Here is a 19,769-nt window from a genome sequence, read left to right on the forward strand (position 1 = left end):
TTCCCACTTAGAGCTGCAATAGCCACGCTTCGTCTCCTTAGCAAGGATTGCCTCTCACTGCACAACCACGGGCTCTGCATTGCTCCATGCAGAGCAGCCAACAATGACCATCTTCACATTATAGCGGCAGTGGAATGTAACTAAGTACATTCACTGGAGTACTGTACTTTGAGGCCAAAACCATTTGATGCAAGTCAAATTTTCATACCCCTCCCTGTCCAGTTTTTCCTTTTTTTTTCTGATACACTTAAGGATAAAGTGTTCCTTTATGGGGTGAGAACTTTATACGAATGTCATTTATGAAAGGTAAACACTGATAGGGACCATCTTGTTTCTGAATGGGTACTTATCAGCAAAATTTACCACATTTTGCTGATAATATTTGCATACTTTTACTCAAGTGAGATTTAAATGCAAATTAGGACATTGCTTAAGTACAATAGGAACTTGGCTCAAGTAAAGGCTGTTTTTTTCTTCCATCACTGCATTACATGTGCATATTGTTTCCAAGGTTCAAACTCAGAGAGTCAAAGATCGATATGTCATTGGAAAAATGTGACACACTGAACATTAGACACATTGCATGCGCAATAGTAGTAATTAAAATATGGCACTTTGCATGAACCACCAACTTTTCTTTGATCCTCTTTGATGTCTACAATTACTGTCACAATTATCCTTAACATCATTATCCCTCTGACACCAGCCGTTGTCACCCTGTAGTAATCATCGTTTGTGTCATCATTAAACATTATAATAATGGAAAAAAAGCATAATTATGGGCTGTGGTTGGTGTAAAAGCTGTAGTGATTGAATGCTATTCATGAAAAAGTCCCCTCTTTGTTAAATATTTGTCATTGTGTTAAAATGAGACCTTTTATTTTAACTAGGATTGCTTAATACACCCAGTCCACAAATAGAAATGTCTTTCTGGTGTCTGTGGTATTTGACATGGTTTTAATGTAGAAAATATAGTAGCCTACATCCTCTGTGTTGAAAGGTAATCATTTGGCGGTATCATAGATTGAACTGCCATCTCTGTGATTAGTAGACGACCCACTCTTCCTCTAAGCCAGAGCCGTCCTGACTGGTTTATGACCAAATATCTGCAAAATTAACAGCAGTCCCATTAGTCTCTACTCTGTGTGTTTAGTGCCAGTTACCATGCTAACACACTAAACTAAGATGGTAAACATTATACCTTTAAAACATCAGCGCATGCCATTATTATTAAGAGCATGAAACCATGTTGACCTTTGCATTCAGCTCAAAGCAAAATTACCTGAAACACAAGAAGCTTTTCCTTTTAGTCCAACAGGCTGTGAGCTTTAGCAATGCCCCCAGGAAAGCCACTCAGCCTTACAGCAAGTTTTTCCCAGTGGCCACTTGCGGTATTGCAGCAAAAAACCAAAAACCCCTGTGGCTCCAAAAGCATTTTCCTCACAGGCCACCATTGTAAAAGAGACGTCTGTAAAACTGTTGACAGGACATCTCGAACTGCAAACAAAGTCAATTACGACTCTTTCTTTTTTGAATTTCTGAGCCTTGGTGGTTTTATTTTGGTAAAACTTTTCTTGAGCCGAGGAAAGCAATTTAAAAATCTGTGATGTCATAACAATGTAAAGTCTACGAGTTGAGTGGGAACTCATGGGTGGGGCCACTGGTATAAATACTACTGTGCATATTCAGTGGGCTGCATATCGCGGAAGTAAACCAGGGAGCTAGAAAACTTTTTGGCATATGTGCCAGCTGAGCACATCCATTGGAATGAATAGGTGCAATCTTGCTGTCCAGTATCTAGTTATTATTAAAATATGTGGCTTACGCGCACCATTTCACAGCGCTATCCATTTAGAGGTGGTGAAATTTTAATGTTTGGCTATGTAAATATCTCGCCTTTTATTTCATTTTTGGTGTTTATCGCAGTTTGCAGACAGTCAGTTAGTCATGTTAACATAAGAAAACATAGTGCCCATTGACCCCCCTTCCAGTCTCCACTGGTGAGCTAGCCTTGGCCACTTTGCACTGCTTACCGCCCAGGTTGGGTTGGAGCTACGTAGCTAGTGGCCCCTCTCATTTGGCGATTACCATTAGTTGCTGCAGAAACATTGTGCCCACCTTCTAGTAGGCTCAGTGAGTAAGCAGCTTCATTTTGAGCCAACCAACCCCTTCAGTATTGCTAACTATGTTAGCAATGCTAGCTGTGCTGACACTTCTAGGGGTGCTAACAGAGCTAACAGTGATAACGGCTAACAATGTTAAAAAGGGTTTACAGCTCAGAACTGGGCTGCTTACTCAACGGGGTGACCTGGAGGGAGACCGGAGGGTGGGCAGGTTTCCATAGCAACACTGTAGAATCGGAACAGCATTTCTAGCAGTAATTGCCGAATGAGTAGCACCTTCAGCTAGCTCGTACCAGCCCTGGGTGGTGCACAGTGCAGTAAACTGAAGAGTAGCAAAATGAACCTATAGACTGACATGCATAACCGGTCAAAAATATTCAAGGCCGTTAACCATTTACATCACTATTAAGTACAGGCTCTTTGTTTTCTTATGTAGTTTTATACATAATTAAGTTCCTGAGTAGAAATGAATGAAAACAAGCCAACAGTGGAAAGCTTGTCAACATCAGCAGAAACTTCCCTATCCACTAATCTGTATGATCAGAAGATAAGCTGCTATAAAATATGTTTGCCCAAAATATGACAGAGGGTTAATGTTTGCGACTGCATGTCAAATTATTACAAACAAATGACCGCTCACCATTGATACTTGATACAACTTACTCTTGCCTCTGCTGTCTCGTCTTCCTGTCTCAACCTGTCAATTGTTCTCTGCACTCTTATGAAAATTATTGAAAACCAAGTCAACACTGGCTTCAACATCTCCAATATGTATTCAGCCTTACACCTCGCTGTCGGTCCAAAGTTTCTTGCCTAAGGCTCAGACTCCCACTACTCTCCTGGACCAGGGAAAAGATGTGCTGTGTACAGGAAATATATTTTACAGAAACTGCTAGTCACTTTAGAAAAATAGTCCGTTTACTACTGGAAACCAAGGAATGAGATATTTGATAATAACAACATGATAATAAAATCCAGTGCACTAGTTAATGGTTGGAACATGTCACAAAATATTTAAAGCACAATTAACCTTTTACTCAAATGAAGACATCATGGCCCAGTGTCAGATTTGAAATATTCCTCACAGATGGTTTCATCAGATACCTATATTCTATAGTTGTACACTGAAATCTGTAATGAATACAACCTCCTAAGGGAGACTGAAACCAATAACTAGTTAAATATGGATCAGTAGAAACTTTGAGCGAAGGTCTCCACGGACTAAACTAAATTAACAGGCTTTGTGCGGTTATTGAAAGGCTGACAAAGAATATGTGCAGCACTTAAAGGTATGCATGCACAGGGAGCGATAATGGCTCACATACACACCACATCCATTAATATTACACATAATAGCTCATTTCACATACTGTGATTTTTGAAATGGTGTTAATGTTTAATTGTCTGTAATTGCCGTGACTATTTTTGTCATTGGTTATCATGCTACAACGTACTGTTATGACTGTATCAGAACATATTTCACAATAACGCACAATACCACTGGATTAAGCGCCGTCTTTTTCTCAGAAAAGGGGGGAACAGTTCACTTTCTGTATCGACTAGAGCTGCACTGAATGAACTGTAACAGCCTAGTTATTAAAATCAATAGCAATAACTACAATTCCTCAATTTCAGATTGGCTCTTGACTCAATCAATGGATATCAAATTACCCTGCCTCCAGAGCGCGTAATCCCCATCACAAAGAGCGGGGTTAGGCCCTGAATATAGATCAGTGTAGAACATGCAGAGTCCCTCTCATAATGAAGGAGCTCATGGAGAAATTACACAACAAAAGTAGCAGCACTCTGCAGAAACATGCGAGGCAAATCTACAGAATACAGTCGTACAATCAATAGTCATTCTTTTGCAAAATGGTTCATTTACACTCCTCTTATATGGGCAGTATGGTTAGAGAGACAGTTTCAGCTTGAGGTTTGCAAGACTTCTTTGTGACGTACAAAATTCAGACAGTATGCATCCTTTATCTTGCTTTAACTTGCTGCTTATTTGTTTCTTTTTTAGTTTCACTGGTTATTTTTAACCTGCACATTTAGTTTCAGGTTGTTTTTTTGCTTCAGTATCCAGTGGCCTGGTCACTGGCATGACAGCTGTGTGACTATTCATTGGGTTGAACATGAGAAATTGAGCTAACTGCCTCCAGGGAGAAAAGCAGGTAAACACATGCAGTCATATATTTGGGGACATTTTAAAGCCATGATGAAATGGGATAAACGGTACACAATATTTTAAATGAGGCATGCAGAACACGCCACATTGCTGCAGGGGGTTTTGGTGACAAACTCTGTGTAAGAGGTAGGAGGAGGTTTGGGGTCTTTAGTCTGCATTCATAGTACTAATTGTTATATAGCACTGCAATGTGTAGCCAAAATACAAATGCTACAACTCACAGTCTGGACTGAACTCAGAAGCAGTGCCTCTGTTCTAATTTAGTGCATGACAACAAAATCAGATCAACAATGTGGAGAATTTTAAGATACAAGGAGAAATGCTGAGTCCTGGTTGTTCTCTTGGTTCCTTCTCTTTATCCTTTTTGTTGTCTTTTTCACTGCAACAATCAAATTGCTTTTTTTCCAATGCAGCATTTTTAAATTCATTATCCCTCACATCGAAAGTGTGTGCATTTCTGGTATAGGTGGCCACAATGAGTCTCAGTGGATTTTGGCATTTAATTGACTGAAAGCCTTTTGTGACTTCTAATCCCTTTGTTTAAAAGCCACAAAAACAAAATCTCCCCTTCTAATTACCACAAACTCACTAAAATAATCTAAACCCTCAATGAGAGTAAATGCAACAACAAAGGATTTAGCTGAATTGTTTTAATTAAAAAAAGAAATTAAAGATGCACATTATTTAAAAAACTTTTTGGACATTCCCACCATCATGAAAAGCCTGGGAAACTCGTGGTATTTCAGAATAGCATTTTCCAGGCCTGGAAAACTCATGGTAGTTGGAGAAATCTTATACATTTTTGGAAAAGTCATAGGAACAGAAACACACCAGGGGAGCACTTGTAACCTGTGGCTACCCCAACTGGGCCTTTACAAAAACCCTCAAAAGACCCAGAGGGGACAGAGAGAGGAAGAGACACAAAAAGGAAACAACATCATCATTCCTTATGTTGCAGGAGTATCTGACAAACGCAGGAGGATCTCCAACAAACACCACATTCCTGTACACTTCAAACCCAGCAACACACTGAGACCGAAGCTTGTTCACCCTAAGGACAAAACACCCAGGCATAAGCAGAGTAATGTAGTGTATGCAGTTCAATGCAGCCAGGAATGCACACATTTGTGCATTGGTAAAACAAAAGAACCACTTCACAAGTACATGGCACAGCTGTCCATTCACATCTAAAGGAGAAGGGAGATTCTTTAGAGGACAGCAATGTGCACATCTTGGCCAGAGAAGACAGATGGTTTGAAAATGGCGTGAAAGAAGCCATGTACGTCAAAGTGGAACAATCGTCGTTAAACAGAGGAGGTGGCCTGCGAACCCACTTATCACCCACCTACAATGCAGTCTTGGGATCCCTCCCCAGATGACTTAACACCCATTCTCACCTGGGCCAATCCAACCCTAACGACACACATGATAGCCGGGTGCAGTCAGTTAGAACTGAAGAAGCCCCTTGGATGAGAGGCGAAACATCTTCAAGAAACTCAAGCAAGTCCAGTTTCTGATGGTATAGCACTTACGAGAGTTCTGTGACAGTAATCTTCCATGCAAAGTCTTTCACGTAATGTGGCAGAACAGCAAATGTATTTTCTAGGGCTGATGATATAACATAGCTCTAATAGACGTTGATGTGTGACAACGTTTTGTTTACTATCACATCCATTTCTTCATTTTCTCCCCATGCTCCATCTCTACTTTAAGTATGCCTGCTAAGCTCAAATCACATTTATTCAGTTTGAATCTGTTATGTTTGAAAAGCGCCAGGCAAGTAGGGCAAGAAAAGAAAATCATGGGACCTTGAGAAGTTATGGAAGAGTTTTGAAATTTTGTCAATGAAAATGTGTGGGAACTCTGTATAAAAATTATTCATTGATTTGATCATTCCTTTATTGATTCATTCTGAAGTGGCAACCTTTGGGCCTAAAAAAATGAAGCAAATGGCCGCTTGAGACTAGCTCAGTAAATACTTGGTAAATACCCAACTTCGCAGCAGAAATAAACATGTTTACAACCTGGTCTATATAGCTAATATTAACAGTCTAAGGGCTCTAGTTTGGCAGACCGGGCGAGGCGGGGGCGCAGCGCACCTGCGCTTCGCCAACAGGGAGTGGCAAGGTGGATTTTGCAAGTTTGGCACACCATGCGCCCTGGTGCAGCTACTCCTCTTTCCCACCTCCGTCCCTCCTACCTGCGCAAGTCGGAAAGAGGGAGGAGAGAAGGCGTGGAGTGGGTTTTACACACATCACACCAATCAAATGAGCCCCTCTCCTCGCCCTTAAATGCGCCGCGCAAAGGTGTAATGAGAGTTTACTCAATTCGCCATGGCAGAAGAGAGCAGCAGCGTCAGACGGCCAGACTCCTCCTAGGAGGAAACTTATGTTTTGGTCCGGGAGGGAGGTCCAAGCTCACAGTGTCCGAATATACGGAACTGCGAGCAGACCTCCACGGGCTGATGATGCAAAGGTGACCTGGGAGGAGGTCACCACAATTGTAAATCAATGTTGTGTTTTTCTCGTGCGCGCACGCTCACTCTGCAGTCTCACTCTGTTTCTTTTCTTTTGACTTTTCTAAGATGACAGATCCTGAATATATACTCCCTATCTGATGCTGTGGCTGTTTGTGGTTGGCTGAGAGGGATGTGAACTCATTAGTTTGCAGCTGTGTTAATCAAATCAGGTTGGGTTTCCATTACGTGTGCCAAACATGCCAAACGGTGCCAATCCCCTTTGATCTGACATCAGATGTGACGGGATAGTCGATATAAAGATACATTTATGTGCTGATTGCAGATAGTTGCATTGAAGAGTGGTTTTGTGGCTATTTATTGGCATTGTTAATGTGCCTGACATTCTGGAAACCTGCCTGTGAGGTTTTGGTGACGTGTGCGCACTGTCCGCCGGTCAGCCAAACTTTGGCTTACACTGGCTGCGCTCCCCCTGCGCTGACAGTAGACCTGGTTTCAGATGGCGAGCTTTTAGTGCACCTTCGGCAAAGCCTTTTGGCACGAAACTGTCATTGCGCCAAGCTGGATCTGTTGACACCTCCCCCTGCTGCGCCGCCACACCCATCTCAGCGCACCTCGGTCTGCCAAACTACCAAACTGAGCGCGCCTTGGGTTGTGCTGCTCGAAACTAGCTCTGCGCGGGGTTCGCCACCCTGTGCCACCCTGCGCTGCGCCGGGAAACTAGAGCCCTTAAACTTTAAGTCTTAATTTTCTTAAGGTATCACCACAGCCTATAGTCAGATCCTAGTGAAAATATGCTCACATCTTGCTCCAAAAAAAGACAAGATGACGACAGCCGAAATGCCAAACTTGCTACTTTAAAACAGGAGTCCACAAACCAACAGGTGACGTCACAATGGCTACGTCCATCATTTTATACAGTCTGTGCTCGGAAGCTGCCTATGAATGGGAAGCCAAGGAAAAATAGCCAAGATGAGAAACCACCTGGTTGGTTGTTCTTTCTGATCCAGATTTTCAAAATCTGATTACAGCAAAAAACGTTGCTCAAGACAAAGAAGGCTGACACCACCGATGTCATCGTGTCTTGTAATACACTGAGACGTTATGTTGTCATAAATCAGCTGTAGTCAGCCTAGGTAAACCGATTGCATCATAAACTGTCAAATAAAAGATAGGGGAAGAGTGTAAGAGAGAGACAGAGAGCTCACTCATGATGACTCAACATCTTCAGGATGTATGGACTACAAAGATGTATGAAAGCTGACTGCTGCTGTATGCATAATGTGCCCTTTTATTGCTGTAGTTCCAATAGTCTGTGCAATTCAAGGGTGAAGAGGAGTAATTAGTTTCTGTATTGTTAAATCCTCTTGTTTCCTAAGAAACAATCCCTCTCCTAAGAAACTTGGCCCTGGGAGCTTGATACAAACAAGCCTGCACACAATAGGAGTCTTTTAGAGAATGGGCAATATTTGAATGAGTTAGGATTAAGAAAATGAGTTTCATTTTAAGATTATTGTTGGGTGTAAATCATTTAATCAGCTTCTGGAATGAAAACGCTGTGTGTGTGTGTGTGTGTGTGTGTGTGTGTGTGTGTGTGTGTCTCTCTCTCTCTCTCTCTCTCTCTCTCTCTGTGCACATACACCTTTAGATGCCCTTAGCATCAGGGTGTTTGTAGATAAATGGCCGATTGGTATTGACTTCAATTTAGAAAATGCTGCCCTACACTTTTCTCCCTACGAAACCCTTGGGCACCTGGGGGGAAATCCAGAACCGCTCTGCCAAAGGAAATGTATTACTGAGGGTCACAAGCTCCAGTTTAGGGGATTTACTGTACCCTCGCACACACAAAAACACACACGCACACATACACCACACTGCACACCTACATACACACACAGCAGCGAGGCCCTTCTACACTTGTCATGACAAACCCTATGATCTGTGTTGAGAACACACTGCTCATGCTGTCATTGTTGAGGTACGACAGTGACAGAGTGACTTAGTGTGACGACGGGTGACTGAAGGCTGGCCACAGGCAAATATGTCACAGCTAGTTTAGGCATCGCATCACATCCGTATACATGGTTTAGTTTGGCTTGTATGATTCAACTAAAGATGTTTGTTGTTTACAAGCACAGGCATACTTGGCAGTTGCCCAGACTTAAATGGATGAAAAGTAATAGGTTGAGATTTTGCCTTGACAGAGTCCATAAGCCAAACCTGTACTTAGACGGCGAGAGACAGGAAGGAGCCTGCCGCGTGGCTGGCTCCTCTACAGAGGCAGCACAAAACTGGGTGTTCATACAGAGAATTTTATTACAATCATATTCAGAAGCAGATAGCCACTTCCTCCTCAATCTGATGTCAGCGGGGAGTAGTGTCTCCCACTGCCCAAATCTGAATCTCCTTAGAAAACAGAGACTCCCAAACACACACATACACACACACTGCATCACTTCACGAGACATCAAACATTGACAAAGTCCCTTTTTAGTGCTGCCTGTTGGCACAGTAACTCCGGGCTAACGAAGTCACACGCTGGCAGAATATTAATAACAGCAAGCCAATCACAGAGCTGCATGGGGGAAAGTTATTTGCATATGAGAGGTGAGGGAGTCCTTCCAACACACTGCCTTCATACATCTCCAGCATAGTGGGATGTGTATCTGTGTGCACGCTTGGGTGTACGCTGGCAAAAATGTGCTCTGTGACTCATTCCTAAAAGTGGTCTTTCTTTTCTCTTTTTTTTTGGCCATTGAAAAACAATCGGAGAGGAGCAACTTCACTCTCTTTAAATCAGTACAAATATTTCCAGAGGAGAACATGGGGCTGTTAAATCTTTCATGGCAAATAGATTTAATTCTCCTGTCCTGCATGGCAAGCAACAGTTTTTGGGTTTGGGGTTGTGACCCAGTGTACAAGCTTTACTTCTGAGTGTTTGAGCATTTTAAATGTGCCTCACCAGGCTTTTAAAATCTGAATGAGCAACACTTTATCCTGTGGGCTCTGTGCATTACATGGTGCTGCAGTTAATGACCAAGATCATCTGTGCTAACTAAAATCAAATCGCCGTTTTAAAGACAGGGCGCAACACATACACACACACCCACCCACCCACACACACATATACAGACGAGTGTGTGGTGGAGGTCATCAGTCTGCAAACAATGAGAGCTCTGTCCAGGAATGCACTCATTGCACATGGGAAGTAAGGATGGGCACGTTTTATTTCAACCTCACAAAATCAATCACTGCACTAATGGGATGCACAAATATAATTAACTGGGTTTGAGCATCCAGACGTGAAAACAAAAATAGATAAATACAGCAACCTGTTGAAGACTAATTTCCTGAGGGGCTTTATTTATTTATTTTCCACAGACGCGTGTGGCTCTGATTAATAGTGTTTACTGTCATAATCACTGTTATCAGCGTTCCTCGCATCCCTAACATTACCTAATACTTTTTTTAAACAAAGGGATCATACACCAGCAGTATAGCCTATATTGTTAGCGATATTTATTGGAAGCGGTGGAGCAATTGTGTATTGATAAGGAGTTTTAGCACAGCAAACAGAATCATGTAAACAGTACGCATGCTATTCTTCACTAATGGACAGCAATTGTTCTGTGACAAGCGCGCACTGACTTGTGTTCTGATTTTAGAAAAATTAACGCTGACTGCCGGTCATCTCATTTATCTGTGTCTGTGTTTTCCACCTAATGTGCAGACTCCCCCTGTGTGAATGGCATGGGATTAGGATCTGACCCCATTCACTGTCCGCTTGTGTCCCAACTACCGAATACCTACTGTGTTCTCAGTCGAGGGAAATCAATAAAATCCATTGAGCTGCATTGTTTCTATTAAGAGCCGTTTGTCAGACACGATCTGACTTCAGAGTGATGGATTTATAAAACAAAATGGTCAGCTGAGAGTGTGTAGGAAGATAATTGACAGATGCACCCGTTTGCATAGTTCCATTATGTCTGACTTGCACTCAATATCATAGAGTTCTCAGGTGTCTATGTATAACGTGTTTGTTGGGTCTCCCTTTGCAAAATACGAGTTGATTTAGTTTAATGATGCAACCATCAGATATTACAGAGGTTAATCACACTATCATGTCTGTAAGTCACAGTTTAAGTCAAGAGTTTTAGCCAGATGTTTTATTTTCAGAAGTAAACACGCCTGCATCCGGGGAATAGACATTTACACGTTTCACTTTTGCAGGATTTATTGAGTGAACAGAATTTTTAACACACTATCAGCTATATTGATTCAATGATCAATGATCCAGTATTATCAACGCAAATTAAAAACATCGATCTATATCGTCATCTTTAGGATAAGCTTTTATTTTGAAAGTCTGTGTCGCCGTCAAGCAGCAGCAGGCAGATTGTAAGCAGTCAAGAGGAAGACGATGAGGACAATATTATTTACTCAGGAATAAATCAGCAGTGTTGAAATGATTTCGGTTTTGGAGTAAAAGGGACCAACAGACAAAGCACATGCTGTATGTAATCAGTAGCTCTTTTTAGATAGGAAATATGCAAATTTGCAGGAAAGCCCAGTCAGTCTTTTTTCAGCATTGGCAGTATAAAAACAAAATTGGGGAGTGCAGCAAAATGCCGCCTACCTACTTTTGTTTATACAGAATGTGCCTTTTTCAGAGCAATGGGGGGCGTGAGCAAGTAACAAAACATGTAGCTCAGCATGTGACGTAACCAGTGACGTGAAAGGGAAGCCACGGCTAGTCAGTCCTTCAGCGATTTTCTTGTAAGTCGGCCTGTTCTTCACCATTCCTGTCATCTGACAGTTAATGGCCTCTTTGTTTGCGAGGGCAAGGAGGGCACGCAGTTCCTTTTCTCTCCAGTTGCTCATCTTTACAGCGTCCGTCAGGTTTGCATTTCCCTCTTGCTACTAGCTGCTCGCTAATTCCTGCTATCAGCTGTTTTTTGTTTATCCACTGCCAGTGGCTTGCATGTGCGGTGTCATCAACAGCTCCTCCCACAAGTCATCAACAGCCCCTCCCGTTGCGGATGGCAGCTTTGGTCTGTTTAAACTAAAAGGGTTCCGCCAATATGACTACCCTATGAGGCGGAAAATTGGGCACTTCGGATCAACTCGCCAATCCAGCTCTGTGTGTCTAAACGCTCACAGCTTGCCGGCAAAATGGCCCAACATTCGCGGAAAATCTGGCAGTGTAAAAGGGGCTAATGTTGTTATGAGATAAAACACAATGTAACGTTATCTGCCTCGTTGGACATCTCATTCTGCTAACTTCTCACTACGGCAACATTAGCTGCTCTGTTTTTACAATGTTTTGCTGACAAAATGTGTGTGCAGGCTGAAATTCAACTGTGCTGTTCTGTTGGGAGATGCAGTGACTTAAACTAACGGAAAGTAAGAAAAAGTATAAATAATACATTAATTTGATAAGATATAAATGGAGGAAAGTCTGCTAGCTGCTACGCTAATTTATGCAATGTAAACATGCTTGAGCTAATAATTGGTAACTAGCAAAACACAACTGATGTCCTTTGTTAAATGATGTTGTTAATCCATGTTTTATGGCTGTTGGGAGAAGGTTGCCTTTAGGATTTTAAGCAAGGTCACCCTGAAGTTTTATGAAAAAGATCATAGTTTGAGTTAAAATGAAAACATGTTGTTTTACGTGTGTTCGTGGAGTCAGTTGAAAGTAAACTTTACTGCACTTAAGTGGTTACAATTATTTATATTATTTATGTGTTGTTATTATCTTTTACGGTCCAAAGCAAAATAGAAAGTGGGGGCAGCTTCTTCTGTAATCGACCGTGTTAAATGGGCATATAATATCATCTCATATCGATTGCAGGCCCTTGAATTGCATTGTATCTAAATCATATTGTGGCAGACTTTGTAATATCGGCAATTATCGTATCGTTGTCCAAAGACTCAATATGATACTGCATCATGATGAAACCAGAAACCATTTACACCCCTGCTATCAGCATCACCACCTTTGCCTCAAATTATGACAGCTGCAGTTAAGTGTTGGCCTAAAACGTTTTCCCAACCTTTCCATATGTCTGCTTTTTAGCATATCCTCATTGCAAAATCTATATTTTGCCAGTGTGAAATCATAAATGTGTTAATAGCGTTTCAGTGTATTGAAATACACAGTGTTTTTTATGCAAATGTGAAACCAGTGTCAGTCGCTGGAGGTGTAAAAAAGAGCCTGTGGCAAAAAAAATCGGAACACAGAAAATCACAGGTACAATGGGACAATGTTCATATTGAGAGTACCGTATGGTTTACGTTTAATTAATACATTTTGCATTTTAAATCCAATTAGGTGTTGACAAACAGCAGCTAATGGAACAAATGTGTTTTCACCAAAATGATTTGAGTGCAATTTTAAAGTTGTCCTTTGACATCACCACGTTAAAAGCACTTTCATAAATATACAGCTTATATTAATGAATATAAATACAAGACCTGGTTATTTTGATTTCAGTTTCAGTATGCTTTATTGGCATTAAAGTCAGGTGAACAATACTGAGAAAGCATTAAGGATAATATGATTGAATGACACGGAAAATAAAATACATACAGATCATTAAGTGAACAAAAATGGGTAGTTAATTACTGCAGAAGAACATGAAAATGGTAGACAACAATAAACCAATTTTCATGTGTATGTGTCTTGGTCATTATTATTATTATTTAACATCTAATTATCACCACTTTAAAAGAGGAGAGAGGCACACAGCACACAGTGGGTGTCACTCTGTACAGGTCAGACTGTGGACAGCTCCTAGTGCTGAAATAAAGTGTGATAAACTCTCCAGATGAAAAGGCCAGGAGCAAAAGTTTTAAGAGAGACATGATGCATTTTATTTAATTCCACTTTTACCTGTAGCCTCGCCTTACAGGAGAAATAATGAATCAGAGATCACATCTGATACTTCCACATCTGTCTGAGCTTCATGTCTAATTGCAGACTCCTGTTATACAGGTGCTCAGCAGCATGGGAGATCCTTATGTTACAGTAGTATTTCTGCTTTCAGCAGCTGGCAGTAGCATTATGAGTCTTTGCCTATGGGAGTCTCGACCCTCACAGCTTAATAGCATGTGTGTTTGGCCCATGGCCACAGGGTCATCTAGCTACGCCTGTCACCAGCCTTCACACTCACCTCGGGAAGAATCCTTTCTTCTCCTTATGAAGACACAGTCTATACAAATACAACACCCATGCTTGGCCTGTAGCTTCCTCTCCCGCCTTCTGACAAAGTTTACACATACAAATAAAGAAATAAATATATGCTAATCATCCTGCTTCCTCCAGCATGGCTCCTCTTTGAATGGTGTCGGATCACAGAGTGAGTTCAGCCCACAGTGAGGGAATCGGTATATCCTGGTGTGAGTCAACTCTCCTCAGACTGTGGGTCGATGGTGCTGACTGAGCCAGGACAGCTAATAAATCACCTCCTGCCGTCCTAAAATGGCGGGGTTGTGATTGGGGAGGGAAGGGAGCCGTGAGCGAGGGTTAATGAATACAGGCCACATCGATCTGCTTCCACCGGTCTCCTCTCTCTCTCTCTCCCTCTCACCATCCACTCCTTTATTCTCAGGCCAAATGCTGCTCCAGCACTTTGCTGACCTGCCACACTAAGCACAGGCTGAGTGGCGAGGGATCCACAGGGGCCGGGAGACATCGAGCAGTAGCTAAGGCGAGGTAATGGCTAATGCTAGCAGCTAATTAGATCCGTCAGTTCTAACTACAAAACGAGGAGAAGCTGTGTTGGTGAAACAGTCACTAACAGTAACTAAGCAGTAGATGTTGTTTTGCCTGCCCTGCAGCTGAAAAGCTGTAAGAGCGCTATTAGCATTCGCAGGTCGTAATGTGGCTGTGGTAGTGCTAGCTTCAGCAGCTGGCAGTAGCAATATTAGTCTTGGCCTGTGGGAGTCCTGACCCTTATGGCTCAATAGGATATGTGACCACGGGGTCAGCTAGCAATGCCTGTCTCCAGCTTTTAACCCTCACTCACCTCAGGAGGAACAGCTGCTACCAGTCATCATGTTGTTTCTGGGCTCGGCAGTCGGCAGTGAGAGTGAGCAGTGTCACAAAAGGTAAAGTAGCGTGTGTAAATTATGGGCCATCTACTGTAAGAGCAGCAGACCTCTGAAGCGACAGAGTCACCACAGATGACTGGTAGTATTGCTTGAACCCTCAGTGGGAGTAACAGCCCACACAGGCTAATTGGGTCTCACACACACACATACACACACAGACACACACAATCATTTATCAGGATGTAGATTCAACTTCCTGCAACATTCAATTTCCCCTCCAACCCTGACGCAGCTTAGTAGGGCAGGGTGTCACTCGCTCAGTATTGACCTGACCCACTGTTTTCTCACTCTTTCCAACACCACGCTGTCCAGTGTGGTATTGACCCACACCTTCCAAAGATTGTAACCACACTCTCAACACCTCAGCAGTGCTGAGCCTTGTCTTGTCATTTTTGCCTCTTTTGGGCCAAATAATAAAATGCATGTGGTGGCCAGAAGATTGCCCTTATTCCAGGGAAGTAGCTATGGCCTTCTGTCAGCATGACAGGCAGCAGACAGTAGTTAGACCACTGATGGAGGCCAGTAAACAAAAAGCAGGTATTTTTAACAATGGGTCAGGACATGTCCAGACAAAACGGGATATATCACACCACACTGGGAATCTTTCAGCTGTGTTTGTGGTGACAAAACCATTTATATTTTAATGCTACATCGACACATTTCCAGCTGTGTTGGTTGTGACAAAACAGCATTTTTTGATGTCAAAGTGGGACATTTCCTGCCGTATTTGTGGCAACAGAACTGGGTATGTTTTAACAACACATTGGGACATTTTCAACTGTGTTTGTGACAACAAAGCCAGGTATTTTTTAATGACACATTAGGACATTTCCAGCCATGTTTGTTGCAACAAAGCTGGATATTTTTTAACATCACGTTGGGACATTTCCAGCTGTGTTGGCTGTGAGAAAACTGGGTATTTTTTAACGTCACATTGGGATATTTCCTGCAGTATTTGTGGTAACAAAACTAGGTATTTTTTAACAACACATTGGGGCATTTTCAGCCATGTTTGTGTTGACAAAACTGGGTATTTTTAAATGCCACACTGGGACATTTTCAACATTGTTTGCCAATATATGATCTTTTCCTAACCCTAAACAAGTATTTTTTTTGTTGTTGTTGTTTTTTGCTTAAACCTAACTACGTGATAAAAATTGTAAATCTGATCACAAAGAAACATAAAGTTTCAACATATTCACTACAATAAAAAGATACAAGTTTAACAACCTGCAAATGTAACATATCCGTGCAGAGACATACAGTGCCAACTTTTATCCTGGCCATTAGGTTGTTGGGCCACACTAAGTGTGCTGTAATAAGGTCTCAATCCCCTGAATGCACATATTCAGACCACATCATAACAGTTCCACTAAGAGACTCTGCTTCAGATACACCCTGTAGTGTTTAAACGGTTTAAGGCATAGTTTCACATTTAATCTGATTACATATTCAACCATGTTCTAAAGGTATCAGAGGTACTCAATAAGTGGCTCAGATGGTTGAAATATGTTTACTGTGCTGTTTGTTGCACTTTTTACAAACACAGTTATTTCAGATTACAATAGATAAGAGAATTTGCCTTGAGCATGATCATATCTGCTCAGCTCTCAATATTTGGTGGCACTGTGTTTTTATTTATATTCAAGACATTTAGACTCGAGATTGCTGTAACATTTTTAGCACTTTGTGAGGTTAGTTCTGCTGCTATATAGACAATGCATTGCAACGGCAGATGATGTATCACAGAAAACCTAAGCTAGATCAGCTTTTACAGTAAATGGTACTATAATTGACCCATGCTTAAGGGTGCTTTCAGACCTACAGTTCGTTTGCTTTGGTCTGAATCAGGGACTAATTTTGTTACAAAGTTGCATAAATGTCTAGAGTTGGTTCATGTTCTCACGGCAGCATTTACAAGCAGACCAGATCAAATGCCTTGCGCAAGAAAGCTGCTCTTTATCGGTCAGAATTTCCCTGTGGGGAAAATGCAAGAAGTAAACGAAACATTGAAGAAGAGTACACTTGCAAGATAAATATGACACTTTCTAATGTCACAACAGAGGGACAACTATGTGAGTTGATTTTAGTGCTGGACATCGTGCAACTTTGATTGCTTGCATTGTTCATTTTAGTGCATATAAAGGCAGTACAGGAGGAGGCGCACATCAATAATCCTCTGGGACTGTAATATGCTCATGCTTGTTAAACCCTGCAGTGTGTAATGCGACTGCATTCGATTCGGATCGAGGTCGGAACACGTTCTCACCACAAACAAATTGCATCAGAGTTAATTTGTAACTGGATCGAGACCGCCTCTTCAAGAAGGTCTCGATCCGGTTGTTTTGGTGCACACCTGAGTGTGATTGCTGTGTTCACACCTGCCCAAATGAACCGCAGTTCGGGGCCAAACAGACTTGAGTTCGACTGAACTGAACCAAACAGGGCAGGTGTGAAAGCACCCTAAGTGAATAAAAATATGCAGTTTGTATGCAGTGGACAGAGTCTGACAACTGATTTCCCTGATGGGAGCACTGTGTTATTTATGATTTAAGTTGAAATAACCAACACAGAAATTAGCCCAACATGTAACCTGTGCTGCTCATGATATACGACATTGGAGGGTACACTTTTAAGATTTATTAATGCTGTGGAATTGACACACAAGATGCTATATCATACTATGGAGTAATTCCATAAAACGCCTTATGATTTACCACAGACTATATATTAATTTTCACACGGCAATAAATCCTCATTCCGAGCCTCATTTGACACATTTTAGCGGAGAACTGGACGACACAAGCTGCAGCTGATATTCTTTACGGATCCATGTAAACAGAAAGAGGACAGATAAAAAAGTCAGAGGTGAAAAGAGAGAGAGACAGCCATAAAGACAGCGGGGGGAGACGTCATATATTCACTGTGCTAACTGACCTTTCCATGCTCATGCCCCCTGTAATAGCATTAACACAGCAGCTACAACCATGGCCATCAATTATCTGACCAACCTTGCCTGCACCACCTTAACTAATAGTTATCCCCCCTTCACTCTTCTCACACCCTCCCCATTCTCCCCACCGTGCTCTTCCTCTCTCAGTCTGTCTTCCTCCCCTCCACTCTTCACTTTAAAGCACCATGTCTAATTGGAATAGAAAAGGTACACGAGCTGTAATTGGCATGTTTTTTTTTTATATGCCTTTCTTGTCTATATGGCATTTTACCTCGCAAAACACCAATGTTAGCAAGTTTTTTTCCATTCATCCTTGTTTTCATCTGTTATTTCAGCTCTTTCAAAGTCATTCTTTGATGCATAAAAGAATCTGTGAGATATATAAATATATATATTTGTATCTTCACTTATTCCCTTTGTTGCTTACACAGTGGTATTTCTCCAGAACACTGTAGGGCAATGAAGGTCAGTCTTCATTCTTCTTCAATTCCATGCCGTGAACCCTCATTTCACACGCAATATGTGTCTTACGTGCAAAGGTTATTTTCATTTATTCCAAATGGTGGATTTGACGAGCATTTCCATCAAATAATTCATTTGAAATAATCATCATTATTGCAAAGCCAAGCTGACGCAAGATGACACAAGATGTAACCCATTTACAATGTGAAATACATGCAAGTACTCACTGATGTCTGGACATAAACTTTACATGATACAAAAAAAAGGATATTAAGGCTAGAATGGATTCTCTCAATCAATTTGGTCTGCTGATGGTTAAAAGAGAGGACATTTAATATTTATTTGATATCATGTTCAAGCATCTAATGTCCATGTTGCTTCAGATAATTGCTTTTGACTGGTGACATGACTGCAGCAAGATTTAAAACACATGTGTTGCAAGTGAAATGCAATAAGAAGAGTAACATCCTTTACTACTTTATTTAAAAGTATCCAAGAGATAATACTGAGCATTATTTATTTAGTGTGATATTTTATTCATATTTATATATGTTGGCACAAATATGGATCACATACAGTAGGAAAAATGCATTAGTCTTCATGCTCTGCTTTTGTAAACTATACCTTGCATCCATTTAGATTAGCTTCACTTTATGGTCCAGTGTCGACATGGTGCATACATTTTTCAATATTATCTTTAGTGGGATGCAAAATTCCAGTCCTGTTTGTTTCATAAGTTAGAATTTAAAGGGGAATTGACAGTGGCACGTTTCTTATTGTCTGCATGTTATTTTTTCTTTCTTTCTAAAGACCGCGACCTCAGTGGCAAATATATATGTGACAGGAGAGAGGACGAGGAGAGGGAGAGAATGTGGTCATTAACCGAAGGCAGAGTGGGAGACTCCTTCTCCTGCATTCAAATGATGCTTAATCCAACACTATCAACACTCCTCTCGTCCCTCCTACTCCTCACCCCTCACTCCTCATCCCTCTCTTTCTCTGCCTTTTCTGTGCCATTTCACTGAGGAGGCTACTATGCAGTGTGTTCCCTCATCTGTCTCCCTCATCCTTCCCCTCTATCCCTATTTATCTCATTCCACTCTTCCTTCTATAGGCTCCTTTCCCCCTATTTCACCAAGGACGTGGATATATCTCCTCCTACCCGGCCCCATCTCTCTCCCCCCCACTCTCTCGGTAAGTCTCTTTTCCTCTATCTCTCAGTCTTTCTCTCTCATCTTTCTAAGAGATAACTGTGTGCAAGCTCTTTCATCTTTCTCCTCCCTGAAGAGAAGACTGCCCAGCAGACACAGAGAAGCAGAGTCAGCATTTCAGTCCTCTATGATGTCACGGACCCCCCTGACCCAACCCCCCCACCTCCAAAACCCTCTCTCACACACACACACACACACACACACACACACACACACACACACAATAAATCCTCTACAACTG

Source organism: Epinephelus fuscoguttatus, linkage group LG4, assembly GCF_011397635.1.
Source record: "Epinephelus fuscoguttatus linkage group LG4, E.fuscoguttatus.final_Chr_v1".
NCBI classification, from domain to species: Eukaryota; Metazoa; Chordata; class Actinopteri; order Perciformes; family Serranidae; genus Epinephelus; species Epinephelus fuscoguttatus.